Source organism: Podarcis bocagei, assembly GCF_964188305.1.
Source record: "Podarcis bocagei genome assembly, chromosome: 2".
Taxonomy (NCBI): Eukaryota; Metazoa; Chordata; class Lepidosauria; order Squamata; family Lacertidae; genus Podarcis; species Podarcis bocagei.
The window spans coordinates 36,111,809-36,130,494 of record NC_138126.1 but is presented as its reverse complement, the minus strand read 5'-3'; the positions used below and the strand labels follow the sequence as shown (position 1 = coordinate 36,130,494).

General features: G+C 44.1%; 1 long non-coding RNA gene across 2 annotated transcripts in view; it reads right to left on the bottom strand.

Annotated features, from left to right (window-relative positions):
• Positions 1-16,649, bottom strand: part of LOC308581735 — a 40,245-nt gene extending 23,596 nt beyond the window's left edge. For both annotated transcript variants that reach the window (XR_014005227.1, XR_014005228.1), the window contains exons 1-2: positions 16,291-16,649; positions 15,415-15,598 (exon numbers count right to left, since the gene is read on the bottom strand). This is a non-coding gene — a long non-coding RNA (uncharacterized lncRNA). The remainder of the gene's footprint in view (positions 1-15,414; positions 15,599-16,290) is intronic.
• Between the last annotated feature and the right edge of the window lie 2,037 nt (positions 16,650-18,686).

Below are 18,686 nucleotides of genomic sequence, written 5' to 3'. Positions count from 1 at the left end.
CAATTGTGCTTTCTCCGTTTTCCAAACCCAGATTAAATCTTGGATTTCACTGTGCTGCTGCAGTTCAATTTTCCATTGGTACAACGAGCAAATTCTTCTAAATATGCATGTGTGTGTTTTTTTCCTTTCCTTCCACCACGGCATGAGTTTTTAAGGGTAGGTGTTAGAATGAAGATTAGTCCTCCAATCAGTGTGTGTCTTTAATGTGGAATGCCAGGAGCAGCAAGTTCAGTACATGCTGAGCTCCAGTTTAATCACATTAAGAGTCCCGCTTTCCTCCTTAAAATATATGGAAAACTTTCACCAACTTCAAAAGAACTACCATATTTTTCGCCCTAGAGGATGCACTTTTCCCCCTCCAAAAATGAAGGGGAAATGTGTGTGCGTCCTATGGGGCGAATGCAGGCTTTCGCTGAAGCCTGGAGAGCGAGAGGCATCAGTGCGCACCGACCCCTCTCGCTCTCCAGGCTTCAGGAAGCTATCCGCAAGCCTTGCGAGCCCGGGGGAGTTCCCGCGGGCTCGCAAGGCTTGCGGGCAGCAGCCTGCAACCTGGAGCACAGAGTGTCCGCAAGCTGGGCGCGCGAGGCTTGGGGTGGCAGCCTGCATCCCGAAGCACGGGGCACACTCTGGAGGACGCCCGTGCTTCGGGAAGGTGTCCGCAAGCCTCGTGCGCCCGGCGGGAGGTCCCGCCGGGCTCGTAAGGCTTGCAGGCAGCAGCCTGTTCTGGGGGCTGGGGGATAAAAAAAAATTCTTTATTTCCCCCCCCCAAAAAAAAAACTAGGTGCGTCTTATGGGGCGGTGCGTCCTATGGGGCGAAAAATACGGTACTCCATAGTAAATGAATTCAGGAATATGCTGCACATGCCGCAACTAACTGCTGGAGCAGATACAGGCTAGAAAATCTTCTTGACCCTCTCTTAAATTGTAACTCATTGGATGCCTTGGAAAACAGCATTAGCTATTAACCTCGGTTTCTTGTCTGGGAAATCAGGACATTTACACATTATCAGCTTTTCAAGCAATGAGCACACACAGTTGCTCATTTGTTCCATAAGATTCGTTCACCTTCGACTGGTCATGAACCCAGTCCTCTAGAATTACAACTCTTTTGCTCTGTCTGGATTGATCTGGGGTCTTGAACTGGGGCAAATAATTCACTTTGCCACTGAATGTATTTTTTATTTTCTTTTATGGTTGGCATAAGAGTGTTAGTCTAACCATCTTATACAAATTGCATACATATATATCCTAGGTCTCCTGCAGCCAGCTTTCTGTCTGTGGATGTTTCGCACAGCTCTAAATCTTAAATGAGGGTTTTTTTTTAGAAGGGATACATAATTTACATACAGTGCTGTTGCCCACCATCCAATCTCTGAGTCGTGAGAGATTCCAGGGGGTTCCAGGCATGCTATCCAGGGTTCGTGTTTCCTTTTGGGAATGAGGCACAGCGGAGACTGTGGTGTCTTTATGACATATGGTTTATTTATACATATATACAACCTGAGCCTAAGATGGAGGGGTTCACAGCATTAATACTCAAATGGATCTTGTTGAGGGAGATGGTCCCACCCATTTGCCATCTTACACTGAGCCCATTAATTCCCCCTCACCCAGGCTATCACCTCTGCAGGAGGCTAGTCAGGCTATTCCAAGAATTAGAAGCCTTGATTAAATTCTAACACTTGTTGGATCCAGGGACTAGAGGGGTCTGGCACACAGCTTAACACTTCAAACTCATAACAATACTTTATGTATTTCTCAGATTGCTTGAACGCTGCAAAGCCAATGTCTGTTGTTTGGAACAGCATCCCGCTTTGCAATCGTAGGAAGCCCTCCTTGACTTCTTGGGGCTGATTATTATTTTTATTACTACTAATACTATTGTTATTATTATTATGGACAAGGCCCACCCTCCAGTCTAGTCACCTCGCCTCCCTTCCATCCATCCTTCCTTCCTTCCTGAGCCAGCTTGCTGCCCTTGAGATAAAGCAGCTAACAACATATGACTGCCCCGATTAAAAATTGAAAGGAAGCGGGGGGGGGGAGAGAGAAGTCAAATGTGTGCGAGAGCCCAAATGGAAGCAGCACACAAGTTATGAAACACTTTGAGAAGTGTCATTTTACAACAGAACATGTGAGGTCTGTGGAGGTGGTGACATTCACACTCCCCTACCCCCACACCACCCCACCGGCCACCTCAGGCAAAATTCCAGCCGGGAGGATTCGGAGACAAACCAACCACAGGAAAGAAAACTACAGTTCCAGATCTGCTGGAACCGCTGGCATTTCTGTGAGATTTCCACATGCCGTTTCCCTACCTTTTTTTGAAGGTGGAATTTTAATTTTGAAACACACACACACACACATTTTATATAATGTCCTCTCACAGAACATTATGCTGGTGAACAGCAACATGAAAGATCTTTAGAAGCAGTACAGAGCAATCATTAAAATGTCTGGCTACTCAAAAATATTTCATACAACTCCATAGGCCTTGGGATACTTCTGCAAAGGCTATACATATCTTCCATCACAGGGTAAAGTATCTAATTGTTTTGTATTATGAAGAGTTCTGCCTTTGATTCCTATAGTGCAGGTTGCACATTTTCTCATCCAGGAGTACACTACTTAAGGCAGGCAGTGTACTCAAAATGACTGGTCTGTTTATTGTTTGCAATGAAGTCTTATAGATAGGGCACCTAAGAACTTAGGACATTGCCTTAAAGTGAGCATTAAATACATTAAAGCAAATTGCAGTCAAGATCATGGGGGCAGTGCTTTGTTTCTGGGGGTAGTCAAGGGTACACAGTACCTGCACTTTTTTTTTCTAGAAGAAAAGGACTGGGACAGAATCCTAAAAGTATCTCTTTTGGTAGTCAAGGGGCAAGGTAAAGAGATCTTGCGATATCTCCTACCTTGATTACCTATTGGACAACCCAAACAATTTGAATTTCTCACAGTATCAGTTGTGCAGATGTTTGCATTTCTTGGACAAGTTGTTTAAAGAATGAACTCATGAACAAGGCTATGATTTAAAACAGGCTTCCGCAACCTCAGCCCTCCAGATGTTTTGAGACTACAATTCCCATCATCCCTGACCACTGGTCCTGCTAGCTAGGGACCATGGGAGTTGTAGGCCAAAAACATCTGGAGGGCCAAGGTTGAGGAAGCCTGATTTAAAATAATAATTTGGCATGGTGTTGGTTTGGGGCGTTTGAACATTACACTTGGGTAATGCAAAGCTTTGTGTTTTCACTAGGGGGAGTCATGCTCAAGAACAGGATCTATAGCCAGGGAGCCTTTACACTGCTCTGTCTGAGATGCCACAAAGCCCACCTTTGGTAATACAGTACGTGTAGATTAGGATCCCAAAATTAGACTACTGATGAAGGAAAGGTTGTGTCAAAAAAGAAGAAGTCTCACACCGAATAGCAATTAAGGAAAAGATCGCCATCAAGGTATTGGGAGATTATATTTACAGGCCTATTAGAACCTGCCACTGCAATGAGTGCGATAAGGCAATTCTGCTTCCAAGGTTCATAACATGAGGCAATTCCCATGAGCTGCCTCCACTGAATTGAAATTGGTAATCTGCTAATTGGCAACCTAAAATATCGCCAGTTATCTCACTGATAAAAAAGCAAACTACTTCACACTTTGGGTATTCCAGTACTGAAGGCCAAATAACAACAAAGCATTCCCTTTTTCCAAGCATGTGGGGCAACCTCATATCAGCAGGTCACAGCTCTGAAGCTCCCTTCACGTGTGAAAAAGAGGAAGATAAGAAATTATTTGTGTGGGCCTCTCAGAGCAGATGTGATGCAAGAAAAGGATCTGCAATCAGATTTGGATTGGAGCAGTAAAGCTGAGTTTCCTCCCAGGGCGCATTTCTGATACAAATTTGCCCCTCCTTCGCTAAAGCTGCTATTAGTCCCAGTGGGAACAGCCATAATACAGTAGGCAGGGAATCTCCAGTTTCCTTCCTGGCTGATATTAAACAGGCTCCTTTCCAATGACTTCCCTGTTGCAGTGGGCATTTTGAAATAGATTTCTGCTTCTATTATGAGTTTTAATTGCTCTGCCCTTTTAAGTTGCTGACAACACCTAGAACGGGCCAGCCCAATACATTTTGGTACTGCAAAATGGCGCTCCCAGCCCCAGCTGGGAAGATGGGATAAGTGAAGATCAAGCGGGGGATACAGAAACAAGGGTTGGGGGAGACCAGCAAGGCCTCCTATTCTCCAAGACACTGCAGAGGCGGCATGGGGAGGCGGGAGGCTGCCCAAGGAGTGTGCTGCAGCTTTTGCTGCCACTATGGCAGTGGCACCAGGTGATGCATTCCTGGGAGGCCAGACCTGCTGCCCCTGTGGATCCTGCCGCCTGAGGAGGTCAACTCACCTTGCCTCATAGGTGGGCCAGCCCTGATGTTGGGGCACTGCAGGAACTGTTGCCACCCTCATGCCCTTGGGTGAAGGGTGGACTCCAGATCTCTTAAATGAAGTAAATGAAAGTAAAATGGCAGGTGGCTTGCCCATGATGGCACTGCTGCTGTCTACCGCTGCCTGCCTGCACCAGTTCGCCTGCCAGGAAGCAACCAGCAGATATTGGGGGCTGCAGAGGCATCATGAGCCCACCAGGTTGCATTTGGTTTCAGCCATGCCTTTCCCATAACCTTCCATGTAATCTTTTTAAATGAAGATGCCAGTATGGAATATGGGACCTTCCACATGAAGCATGCGCTCTATGGCCTCTTCCCTAGTCATCTGAAAAATATATGATACATCTCCTCAGCTTCTTGTTCTGCATCAAACACAAATCTGCAGAATCTTCTCCTTTGAATATATTGGGTGGGGGATGTACAGGATGTCAGAGGTTGGGACCGGCCTCCCAGATCCCAATTCATGCAGAAGCTCTGGCTACAGTCCATTGGATCCTGTCCTCGATATATATTCTACATGTATTCATCATAAAGAAGCCTAGTGACATCCAGCCTATTGCTTCTTTGACTGTGTGCAGAGCAATATATTACTATTAAAGCACACTTTAAGGCATGCATGCCTTTAAAAGTGTAGTTGAACTCACAGTGGGATCCTTAGGCATTATTAACTTGAAGGTTTAAGAGACCTAAAAGCTACACTACATATGGAAAGTCACATTAATATGTCTCCTTATACGCTGTAACTTTATATTGTTTTATTATAGAAATGGCTATAAAAACAGATTTGTCTGGAATTATTGATTATTTTGTTCTGTGTCTGGTGGAGCACGGATTCTTACCATGCGCCCTTAAATGAAGCTTCGGGCTACGAATGAAAATATGTACATGCAATTATACTGTAAAAAGATACTACAGTGTCATGTGGGCATGTTATTGGTGCAATATAATAGCAGGCCAAAAGCAGCCAGCAGGGAATAAAACTTGCTGAGTTGGAAAAAAATGTATTATGTTAGGGAGGAAAGGGGTAAAGAAAAGGGGGGGGTGGACTCGACAGCTATACTGTAAAGCCCGTTCCGCCACTTAGCAGGGTTTATGAATTGTATTCTGGAGCTCTGCAAATGGCAGGCTTTTAAGTTGACAGAAAGACTAAGCATTTCTTAAAATAAAAAAACACGACTTCTATTGCTGCAGTTCAGTAACTTTTGTTTCTTTGTTAGCTAGTTAGTTTGTTTTGTTTTTAATAATGCGTTGCATACACTTAATATCTTTTTTTGGGGGTGGGGCAAGAGGATGGTGGAGGGAGCAAGGCCAGGACGGTGTAGATGTGTATACCATATAACACCGGTCCTGAAAGACCTACATTGGCTCCCAGTACGTTTCCGAGCACAATTCAAAGTGTGGGGTTTAAAGCCCTAAACAGCCTTGGCCCAGTATACCTGAAGGAGCGTCTCCACCCCCATCGTTCAGCCCAGACACTGAGGTCCAGCTCTGAGGGCTATCTGGTGGTTCCCTCCCTGCGAGAAGTGAGGTTACAGGAAACCAGGGAGAGGGCCTTCTCAGTAGTGGCACCCACTCTGTGGAACGCCCTCCCATCAGATGTCAAGAAATAAACAACTATCTGACTTTTAGAAGACATCTGAAGGCAGCCCTGTTTAGGGAAGCTTTTAATGTTTGAAGTTTTATTATGTTTTTAATGTTCTGTTGAAAGCTGACTAGAGTGGCTGCGGAAACTCAGCCAGATGGGCGGGGTAGAAATAATAAATTGTTGTTGTTGTTGTTGTTGTTCTCCCATCCAAGTACTAACCAGGCCTGACCCTGCTTAGCTTCCGAGATCAGACGAGATCGGGCGTGTTCAGGGTAGTATGGCCGTAGACTGTTGTTGTTGTTGTTGTATAAGGCCAGCCCTAACATGAGGCAGAGTAAGGTAAGCACCTCAGGCAGCAGTTGGGAGGAGGCGGCACCAGAGACAGCCCTTTCTCCTGTGTCCCTGTTGGAAGACAGACCTGCGAGTGCCACACAGCCCATTCTGTACCCTCACTGCTTACCAGCTTCCCAGAGGGCGAAACTAGGCCACTGACAGTATTGGTATAAGAGTCAACTGCCAACCCCATCAGCTTCTGATGCCCTTTACCTCAGGCAGCAAAAGGTCTTGGGCCAGCTCTGCGCACATACTCAGGGTGAAGGATGGATGGTGAGATCAGCCTCATCTGTTCTGCACTGGGCTGCATCCTCTTCTTTTCTTCACCCACTTCTTCAAGTCAGAGAAGTTCCAGGGATGCAGTGCTTCCCCAGGTTTGGTGTCCTTTAGAAGGAGGTCCCTGGAGCCTTTAGGCATTTTGAAGTGTTTGCAGATATTTACACATATACAGGGTGAATGTGGGTGGGGGCACCGTTTAAATAGCCCAGCAGACTGAAGTACAGTGCTTCCACAATGGACAAGAAGCACCCCAAGCAGTGAAGGCTGGTCCTTTAGGGCAGGTGGGCCAATATCTTACCCATCTCAATCTGTCCTGAGCCAGCCCTCACCTGCCTGCAGTTTTACTTACAACCAGTCAGTACTTTACTTACAATCCTGTCATTGACTCTGCCTTTCCACCTACTGTTGGCCTCCCTTCCCTTCCCAGTGGGCACCACTGTAAGATACTTACAGAGCCCTAACTCAGCTCCTGTGTCTTTCCCTGCCTATCCCAAATTGCAGTCTTTCTCTTGTTTTTTTTTACATAGATGCCTGATTTACAACATCCTCAGCTTAGTGGGGCAGGAGGAGGTCCTTTTGCCCCTGTCCAGGTATTTCCTAGCCTCTGAGAAGGCCAGTTATTGAATCTACTGATCTCCTGAACTGCTTCAAGCAACTATCTCATTTCTGCATCATTTCTGCATCTAGATATCAAAGAAATCTAGACAAATTGGATACGTGATTGCATAGCATCCCATTAACAATAAGGTGATGTGGACAAACATAAATTTGATAATCAATACTTGCGTAACACAGGTCCTTTGGCAAGTTCACAATATAATCTAAGAAATGATCTAATATTAGATGCATCTGACTGATCTTTCTAAGTCATCTAGCCATCTAATAATACCATCTGTGTTGTGGATCTATATAAATTAAATTTCATTAACAAAAACAAAAGGAATGAATTTAATAATGCATACATTGTCGAAGAAAGCTTTGTCTATTATAAAACCTTTGGCAGGGACGATGGTGGAAACAATAATTAGCAAGTTAGCATGGCCCATTTAATAATCTCCTGCACTGTCTAAAAACAAGGAAAAGTGGCTGTGGGTAAATAATTGTAACAAGAAACATCTGCCTTTTATGTTTCATTTTGACGTCAGTGTGCCTTTATTAGCTTCCCAAGACAATTCAACATTTTATGAAGGAACCTGAATAAAATTTAGCATTGAATAGGTTTTGCAGGGGCAGGAATAAGAGTCCAGCAGTGATCAAAAGAGGGTTTTGTTTCATTTCTATATAGATATCATAATAGATATATAAATTCTAGAGACCTTTTTGCCAAGAGGCCGTTTGCATGACTCTTGAAAGAGTAAAAGGACAAGAAAGGTGCCCAAGCATTATTCTCTCTTCTCGCAGTTTCAGTGTTGTTGATGCCTTTGCTGAGCCAGTTACAGATGTTATGGGTTAAGCCTTACATTGTGCCATTGTTTTGTGAGAGGAAGAAGACAGGGAAGACTAAGAAGGGGAAATGGGTTTTATTCATAAGCTGGAGGGTCACACAGACATCGTGTACATCTGACCGCTGGGAGAGAGATGTAATCTTGCAAGGCATTATTAGGGGGGGGGAAATGCAGAAGAAAAATAACCTTTCCAAGTTACAGCTCAACCCTGCAGAAGAGAAACAAACATTTCTTCCTGACAGCTCCTTCTCATCAAGTCTCCTGTGCAATCTTGGGTAATCCTTTTTGTGAACAGACCCGCCTTGCCCAACCACTTGACCAGAGGAACGTCTCTGTTCCGCCTGTGCTAAGAGCACAGAATGTAAGAGCTCTGTTGAATCAGTCTCACAGAGTCCACTGACAGCATATATAGCTGCTTAATTACATCTGTACAGTGGTACCTCTGGCTACGAAGTTAATTCATTCTGGAGGTCCGTTCTTAACCTGAAACTGTTCTTAACCTGAGGTACCACTTTAGCTAATGGGGCCTCCCATTGCTGCCATCTCTGCAGCCGCCGCACGATTTCTGTTCTCATCCTGAGGTAAAGTTCTTAACCTGAGGTACTACTTCCAGGTTAGCGGAGTCTGTAATCCGAAGTGTTTGTAACCCAAGGTGTTTGTAACCCGAGGTACCACTGTATTAGGGAGTAAGTTCTACTTGGTTCCACTGGGCTTCCTCCCAGGGAAGTGTATATAAATTGTCCTGTTTTCCCCTGTGACCAACCACATGCTTCTTGCAAGCCCATGAAGGAAATAGCTCTAACAGTCCACCAACCGGTACCACCAAGTACAATGAAGATGCTCCACACCACAGGATTTAAGCCTCTGTGAAAAACTGTTTATGCTGAGCTTTGACCCAAAATGTTACCCCAGTCCTATGGTAATTGTCTAACATGCCTCCTCTTTTGCTTCTCTTGTACAGTGGTGCCTCGCAAGGCGAAATTAATTCATTCTGCGAGTTTTCTCGTCTTGCGAATTTTTCGTCTTGCGAAGCACGGTTTCCCATAGGAAACGGTTTTAAGAAAAAGGAAACAAACTTGCAAGACGTTTTCGTCTTGCGAAGCAAGCCCATAGGGAAATTCGTCTTGTGAAGCAACTCAAAAAACGAAAAACTCTTTCGTCTTGCGAGGCATTCGTCTTGCGAGGCATTCGTCTTGCGAGGTACCACTGTATATTGTTCTAACCACATAGAGCTTCTCCATACCAGCAGAACATTTCCAGATCATGTGTCCTGTCATTCATGGAAGCAGCTTGCACTGATGTAGATAGTCCGTTTACATGATGGGAACAACATGCAAGCAAAACACTTGCAAATGTTACAAGTGTTCCATGAAGAATAATCAAAGAGAAGCATCTCTGGTGGTTTCAATGACAGGAAGGAAAGAGATGGAGAGGAAGGATTGGGGCTCTTTAAAAATAAAATGAAAAGTGCATAAGCTACAGTTTTAAAGAAGTTGATGGCATTCTACTTCAGCTGTCCATCCACTTAGGGTGTGCATGCATTACAACTTACTCCAAATGCAGTAAACTCCCCTTACTAGTTTTTGAAACTGTGTACATGTTAGCCCTGATCCCTATCAATCCTGTAGTTTCTTGAGAAATTCTGGTGGTCAGTAGCATAGTGTCAGGGGGCTCAGAGGGGTGGTGACCCTGAGCATAAAATTCTGAGAGGGACACAACCAGATGCCCCCAAAACAGGCTCCCTTGTCGAGGCCACGTGGCAGAACTCCTGCTTCCTCCTGGAGCCACAAGGAGGGAAGCTGCACACGGACCAGGCCTTTGGGGTTGAGGCAGTGCCTCCTTCTCCTCATGGCCAGTGAAGGGATGTCCAAACACCCCACCTCTGGGCTGGTCAAGCCAAGCCAAGAAGGTGTGCAGTCATTGCCACCAGCTATGGCAGCACAGGCAGTCATGTACCTCGTGGAATTTATCCCAGCTGCACTGGCCACCAAGGGAACACACACTTGCCCATCCCTGGCACTGGCAACCCACGCTATGCCACTGCTGGTGTTTGATACATTTTTTTCACAAACCAGCTTCAATCTGTCTAGAAAACATAAGTTTCATTCACTTAATATTTAAGACCAGTGTGTGTGTTTAAGACCACCGTTGCAGATGAGTGCAGGTGGTTAGATCACGGCTTCATGAACAGGAGTTCTCATCATGAATATCCTCTGGGCTGGCCTACTAACAGAGGATAAAATTCACTTGGCCTTTCCCATACTTCCAGCAACTGTCATTAGTAGAATTGTGCATTATAGAGACCATTAAAAGGGTTAAAATACTATTTCACCCATAACTTTAATGAGGTGTGTTAATGTTAATGATGCTGTAGATTTGTTCATATTTGTCTAAATGTACTTCTGTATATCTTCTGAAAATGTTTGTCCTGCCATTCCTCTGCAGTTTTGAACACACAGTAGTTTGCTTTTTTATCCCCTCCTTTATGCAGTATAACTTGCTAAAGCTGAGAGAGCAACTTATTTGGTTTTCCCCAATTTCATTTTTCAAAGAGAGGAATCTAGGAGGATTAATAAGGTCACAATCCCCTCGTCATTCTCCCAAAGTAGGCAATCCATGTGGGCAACCAAGGCAAATTCTGTCTCAAAACTGGGCCACAACCCAGGCTGAAATGGATCAAGAAATTCAAAGAGTGTCTACAGCTGAACCATCTTCCTCTCAGTCATCTTGCCCAAGAAAAGTATATAGGTGATCTGGAGGTGTTTGGCATAAACCTCTGGGCCCAGGGCATTCCCCCCACCCCAGAATGGCCACCCCACTGACCTTCTTCAAACTGGTGGGGACCCAGCCCATCCTGCAATGAAGTGTTCACAGAATCAGTCCTCAGGGAATGTGCAGGTGACCTTGGAACCGACAGCTCATGGAAGAACCCCGACCAAACCTAAGAGGAGGCGTGTAGTGGTGATAGGGGCTTCCCTACTGAGGGGAACAGAAGCAGTGATCTGTGGGCCTGACAAGATGTCTCAGGAGGTGTGCTGTCTCCCCGGGGCTAAGATCCAAGATGTAACTGAACGACTGCAAGGAATCATAAAACCCACTGACAAATACCCCTTCCTCTTGGTTCATGTGGGAACCAATGACACTGCAAGCAATAGCCTCCAGAAGATCAAAAGAGACTACAAGGCTCTGGGCAGGAAATTGAAGCAATTAAATTCACAAATTGCCATCTCATCTGTCCTCCCAGTTGAATGACGTGGCCCAGGGAGAGAGGGGAAAATAGTGGAAGTGAACAGCTGGCTTCGCAAATGGTGTAAACAGGAACGGTTTGGATTCTTAGATCACGGACTGCAGTTTCTTGAAGATGGACTTCTGGCAAGCGATGGGCTGCACCTCACAACAGTTGGGAGGAATGTTTTTGCCAAAAATCTCAGAAACCTCATCAGGAGGGCTTTAAACTGACTGATGTGGGGGAGGGAGACAGTGCTCCTGAAGGTAGGAGTCTATCAATTGATGAAGATGATCATCCAAATGTCATAGACCAAATGGAGCAAACAGCACGCAGACCTAGTGGTGGGAGGAAAAAATCCTTAAATAAGAGACATGGGGGAATGATTAATGGACTTCAATGTCTGTACACTAATGCACAAAGCATGGGAAATAAACAAGATGAGCTTGAGCTCTTGGTACAGCAAACTAAATATGACATAATAGGCATCACTGAAACCTGGTGGGATAAGTCCCACGATTGGAATGTAATAATGGAGGGATACAATCTATTTCAGAGAAACAGACCAGACAAGAAAGGAGGAGGAGTGGCGTTATATGTCAGGGATGTGTATACCTGTGAAGAGATCCAAGATTTAGAACCTCAAAGCCAAATTGAGAGCATTTGGGTCAAAATTAAGGGAGAGAAGAATAACAGAGACCTCATTGTGGGAGTTAACTATAGATCCCCAAGCCAAACGGAGGACATAGATGATGTCTTCCTGGAACAGATGGCCAAGCATGCAAAAGGAAGGGAGATAGTAGTAATGGGGGACTTCAATTACCCGGATATTTGTTGGATGTCAAACTCAGCTAAGAGCATAAGGTCAAACAGTATCCTCACTGGCCTTGCAGACAACTTCATTGTCCAGAAAGTGGGAGAAGCAACAAGAGGAACAGCCATTTTAGATCTGGTCCTAACCAATGTTGATGACCTGGTTAGTGGGGTAGAAGTGGAAGGATCATTAGGCGCGAGTGATCATGCTCTTCTGAAGTTTACTATACAGCGGAAAGGAGCAGCCAAGCATACTAGGACTCAATTTCTTGACTTTAAGAAAGCCGACTTCATAAAACTTAGGGAAGTGCTGGGTGAGATCCCATGGACAGTAATACTAAAAGGAAAGGGAGTTCATGATGGCTGGGAGTTTGTTAAGAGGGAGATAGTAAAAGCACAACTTCAGGCAATACCAGTGAGATGGAAACATGGAAGGTGCCTAAAGAAGCCAGGGTGGCTATCTAAAGAACTTTTAACTGAGTTAAGATTAAAAAAGGATGTGTACAAAAAATGGAAAAGGGGGGAACCACCAAAGAGGAATTCAAACAAATAGCCAGCCCATGTAGACACAAAGTCAGAAAAGCTAAAGCACAGAATAAACTCAGGCTTGCTAGAGAGGTTAAAAGCAACAAAAAAGGCTTTTATGGGTATGTCCGTAGCAAAAGGAAGAACAAAGAAACAGTGGGGTCACTCAGAGGAGAAGATGGTGAAATGCAAACAGGGGACACAGAAAGGGCTGAACTCCTCAATGCCTTCTTTGCCTCAGTCTTCTCCGATAAAGAAAACAATGCCCGACCTGAAGAATTTGGAGCAAATGATTCAGCAGAGGAAACACAGCCCAGAATAACTAAGGAGATAGTACAAGAATACTTGGCTAGTTTAGATGTATTCAAGTCTCCAGGGCCAGATGAACTGCATCCAAGAGTATTAAAAGAACTGGCAGATGCGATCTCAGCACCACTGGCAGTCATCTTTGAGAATTCCTGGAGAACAGGCGAAGTCCCGGCAGACTGGAGGAGGGCAAATGTTGTCCCTATTTTCAAAAAGGGGAAAAGAGAGGACCCAAATAATTATCGCCCAGTCAGTCTGACATCAATACCAGGGAAGATTCTGGAGCAGATCATTAAGAAAACAGTCTGTGAGCACCTAGAAAGGAATGCTGTGATCGCCAATAGTCAGCATGGATTTCTGAAAAATAAGTCATGTCAGACTAACCTGATCTCGTTTTTTGACAGAATTACAAGCCTAGTAGATGAAGGGAACGCAGTGGATGTAGCCTACCTTGATTTCAGCAAGGCATTTGACAAGGTGCCCCACAATATTCTTGTAAAGAAGCTGGTAAAATGCGGTCTTGACTATGCTACCACTCAGTGGATTTGTAACTGGCTGACTGACCGAACCCAAAGGGTGCTCATCAATGGTTCCTCTTCATCCTGGAGAAGAGTGACTAGTGGGGTGCCACAGGGTTCTGTCTTGGGCCCGGTCTTATTCAACATCTTTATCAACGACTTGGATGATGGACTCAAGGGCATCCTGATCAAATTTGCAGATGACACCAAACTGGGAGGGGTGGCTAACACCCCAGAGGACAGGATCACACTTCAAAACGACCTTGACAGATTAGAGAACTGGGCCAAAACAAACAAGATGAACTTTAACAGGGAGAAATGTAAACTATTGCACTTGGGCAAAAAAAATGAGAGGCACAAATACAAGATGGGTGACACCTGGCTTGAGAGCAGTACATGTGAAAAGGATGTAGGAGTCTTGGTGACCACAAACTTGACATGAGCCAACAGTGTGATGCGGCAGCTAAAAAAGCCAATGCAATTCTGAGCTGCATCAATAGGAGTATAGCATCTAGATCAAGGGAAGTAATAGTGCCACTGTATTCTGCTCTGGTCAGACCTCACCTGGAGTACTGTGTCCAGTTCTGGGCACCACAGTTCAAGAAGGACACTGACAAACTGGAACGTGTCCAGAGGAGGGCAACCAAAATGGTCAAAGGCCTGGAAACGATGCCTTATGAGGAACGGCTAAGGGAGCTGGGCATGTTTAGCCTGGAGAAGAGGAGGTTAAGGGGCGATATGATAGCCATGTTCAAATATATAAAAGGATGTCACATAGAGGAGGGAGAAAGGTTGTTTTCTGTTGCTCCAGAGAAGCGGACACGGAGCAATGGAGCCAAACTACAAGAAAGAAGATTCCACCTAAACATTAGGAAGAACTTCCTGACAGTAAGAGCTGTTCGACAGTGGAATTTGCTGCCAAGGAGTGTGGTGGAGTCTCCTTCTTTGGAGGTCTTTAAGCAGAGGCTTGACAACCATATGTCAGGAGTGCTCTGATGGTGTTTCCTGCTTGGCAGGGGGTTGGACTCGATAGCCCTTGTGGTCTATTCCAACTCTATGATTCTATGATTCTATGAATCCTGAACCCACCCAGCATTTGTGTCATCATCCCCTCTCTATCGTCACAACCACATGTTCGGTAGGTTTGTCCAAGAGCCAGAGGTAGCACGTTCAAGGTCATTTTGTGAGCTTCTTGTTCAAGTAGGAATTTTAAACTATATCTTTCCAGTCTACACTCCACGCTTTACTGTCTTTCTTTTAAGCAAGGTAGCCATTGTCCAAGTAACGATCAACTCACATGCTATTCCCTACCCCTTCCCCACAAAATTCAAAATCCCTGTTCTTAAGGGTAGCAGCTTCGAAACAGCAATCTACCCTAGACTGGAGCCAAATCTACTACTCTTATTTCACATTAGGGATTTTGGTTATATTTGCTTTGTAAGTATTTTGAGCGCCAAAGTGAAGTTTAATTCTCCAAGCTGCAAATAACCTGCAGCTTGAAAATTAGCTGTGTCAGAGCAACACACGCTCATGTTGTCTTGCCCATTTATGATACAACTCGATGTGTGTCACTCCAGGTCAAGAGTCTATATTTAGTATCTGGGCAGCCAAACAGCAAGCTAACCTTTCATCCCCCCTGATCCAATTTCCATGTTATTGACTAGGGACATGTCTGTCAAAACACACCTCGTGAACATCCCTGAAATGCGTCCTCTCTCTTTAAGTATCCAAGTAGTAGCTATATTAGATATTCTGCATGACAAACTTAAGTAAATCCAGCAGTGTGTTGAAATAAATGGCTGTCTGGCTTTCTCCCCCTCCGCTCAGTGGGAACTTTCTAGGTTCACACACACATCTTTTTTGGCCTCCCAACATCAAGGCATCACTGCCCACCCCCACCTTGGAGTTTTATCATACTGCTGGGAAAGAGAAAGATACTTGCTTACCAAATGGCTGGCCGGTGACTCATGTGCTTGTTTGAAATCCACTGAGCATATGAATCTCCCTTATCTCGCCCTGTGTGTTTTGAATCCCCTCTAATGAAAACACTTAACCACTGCCTTTTTGCTGACCTCCCTCTGCACAGATTTCTGTAGGCCGTTTTCAGAAGACCGTGTGCGCTGGTCTTAACTGCGAAATCAAAGGGAAAATAAGAAGTTAAATTTACAGCAGGAGTATTTGGTCTTTCCTAAACAAATATTCTCCATTCAACATTAAGAATGGACCAACACGTCCTCCTCTTTAACAGCCTTCTCCCCCGGGCCCATTTATCAGTTGCAAGGACAGCAAGTCTATTTATTTTATGATACAATGGAGGGCAAATGTGAGACTTCAGGGATGCTTTGCCATGGTCTTTGGGGCATGGAAAACATTACTCAGTTGTTCACAGGGTCTTCCTACAGAGCTCATTAGCAATTTAATCCAACAAGCATTTAGGAGTCTGAATTAAGGTCACATTGTGTGTTACACTCTGGCCATAGAAATTTTAAAAAATCATGCTGGGCCAAAGTATTTCTGCCCAGCAATTTTTGAAGGTAGTGGTGGGGGTATCACCCCCCGCAAATGTTAAAAATTCGCAGGAGAAATTCAACAGGTGAAGCTTTCCCTTGCAAAGATAGACATTTTTAGCTGCTGAACCTCTGATTGGCACAGCTGTTAAGCTGGCAAGAGACCGCCATACAAATTGGCAAGCCTAATAAGGGGTTTTCTTACTCAGCTTTCCAAATATCATTTGTTAATGAGGATGTGTCCTACTTATCATCATAATTTTTTAGCAAGCCCCACCCCGTAAAGAAAATTAATAATTATGCTTCTGAACTTACATTTCTTCGGAAGTCGTGTCAGATCATCTAAGTGACAAAAAAATTCTCAGCGCCAAGAAGCCAGAGTTTCCAAGTGCCGTGCTTGGTAGTTTTTTTGCTGCTTACCCCAGACCTGGAAGGCCAGGGGTGGAGGGAGAGCAAGGATAAAAGGCATCCATAAACTTTTGGCAAAGTTCAAAGGAAGCAAAATATCATTCGGCTTGGAAAATGCAGGAAAAGCTCACTTCTTGGCTCCCTCACAATGCAGAATTGCAGAAGTCTTGTGTAACCGCAGACACCTATTGCAGTTTTAAAGAGTAATCATGTAGCAAGACATGTCTCCTGCAGGTTTTTCAAGACTAGTCAGTTTTTCCATGGCCAGATTTCCATAAGCTATCTGTCTAGTGTGGGACTATCAGCTCTCTTCTCCAGTTAGCCATAAGGAATGCAAGGAACTCATTCTGCCTGACCACAGTTCATAAAATGACCTCACAAAGTTAAAACAGACTAATAACAGAATGGAGTCATTTGATCTTGGGTTACAATGTGCTGCAACCACAAAGCAAAGTATTTCGATTTATTTCATTTTTTTTTTCATGTATACTGTACATCGGATGTGCATTTTGGCCAAGGGAGGGGATGGTGGGACAGATTTGGGTTCCAAAGGGACAGGTTGCCAATCTTGCTGATTTATGGTGGCTTCAAATCCTAAGGTATACAAACTGTGGCACACCTTCCCCATAGGAGCCATACAAGGTGAAGGAGATGAGGAAAATCCTCTGTCAGAAAATCCAATAGGTTTGTTGATGTATTACCGTTAGTCCATGATGAAATATAAGGCAACATATATAATGTTCCCAGGATAGCTTCCATCTAGGCATTGACTGGACTCCGACCTGTTAGTTTCAGCAAGTTGCTATCACTCTATATGAAGTGGGCAGACACATGAATAACTTGCGTGGCTTCCCCCTCTGTATCCTGCTTTGCCCCACAGTCCATGTCCATTTTGGTGCTGATGTCTCATCTGCTAAATGCCCTCTCCAGGGATGCTTGCCTTTTCAGCACCAGGTGAAAACCTTTTTGTTTACCCTGTTAGATGTTGTTTTATTGGGTGTGTGATTCCCTTTGGTTCTTTGTTCTGGTTTTCTTTCAACTTCATTATTCATTGCTGTGGTTCAGTTCTTCTGCTTTGTTATTTTTATTTTATCAATTTATTTGAATAATGGTGTGCGGCTCTTAGAACTCTCCCCCCCACACACACACACACAAACACATAAAATACACAAATTAGTGAAGGCACAGAATCCCAAACAGGGAGTTTTGGACAATGTATATCTTGGCATCCAGCTCTATCCAGGATCTAATTAAGACTGAGGCTGACGATGAGTGTGGGTATCATTCTACAGAGCCAATGCCAAGCGCTTTGATGAGCTGTTGATATGTTTTCTGAAAGCATTTACTTCACTTTAACAAACCTAGCTCATGAGAAGGAAGATGCCCTTCTGTTGTTTCATTTGTGTTTGTTGTACAGTTGTGCCTCGGGTTACAGATGCTTCAGGTTATAGGCGCTTCAGGTTGCAGACTCTGCTAACCCGGAAGTAGTACCTCGGGTTAAGAACTTTACCTCAGGATGAGAACAGAAATTACTCATTGGAGGCGCGGCGGCAGCGGGAGGCCCCATTAGCTAAAGTGGTACCTCAGGTTAAGAACAGTTTCAGGTTAAGAACGGACCTCCAGAACGAATTAAGTTCTTAACCTAAGGTACCACTGTACCTCCTTTCTTTCTTCTTTCTTCATAGGTGTTTGCTACAGTTCTCATTCTTCCATGAAATGAACAATTTTTAATAAGCTACTCAGGATACTAATGTACAAAAAAAATCATGTAAGAAATTGTGGGGCGGTGCAGCAATAAAGATGATGAAGAAGAAAGACTCATTGGAAAGTTGAAAATGTGTTTGTAGCCCTTGTCCTCCCTAGTTGGGTTGAACTGTATATTGTGTATAGATAATAATTAAATAAAGTATTTTCTTAGTTCCCTTTATAAATAAGTTTATTATCCCCAAGACCCTCTGGTAGAATATTCCTATATCTTTCAATATCAAATGGTACAATGTGGAATAATATAGCAGATGAACGTTATGATGAAATGTAACCTATTTTATTTACTTATTTAAAACAAACTCGAGTTTGCTGTATGTGGCAATAGCTAAATCTTGTAGCACTAAAGGTGGACATAGGGGTTTTGTCTTTAAAATAACAAATTATTTTGTCCCGAAAGTAGTTCACAATCCTCTCCTTTTCTCAATTTTTATCAAAATGTCCCAGCTTTGTTAATATTGCGTTCATTGATATTTTCATTCTTTGCCACCTTACTTTTATGCTTTAGCAATTAATAATATTTGCATTTGACACGGTCA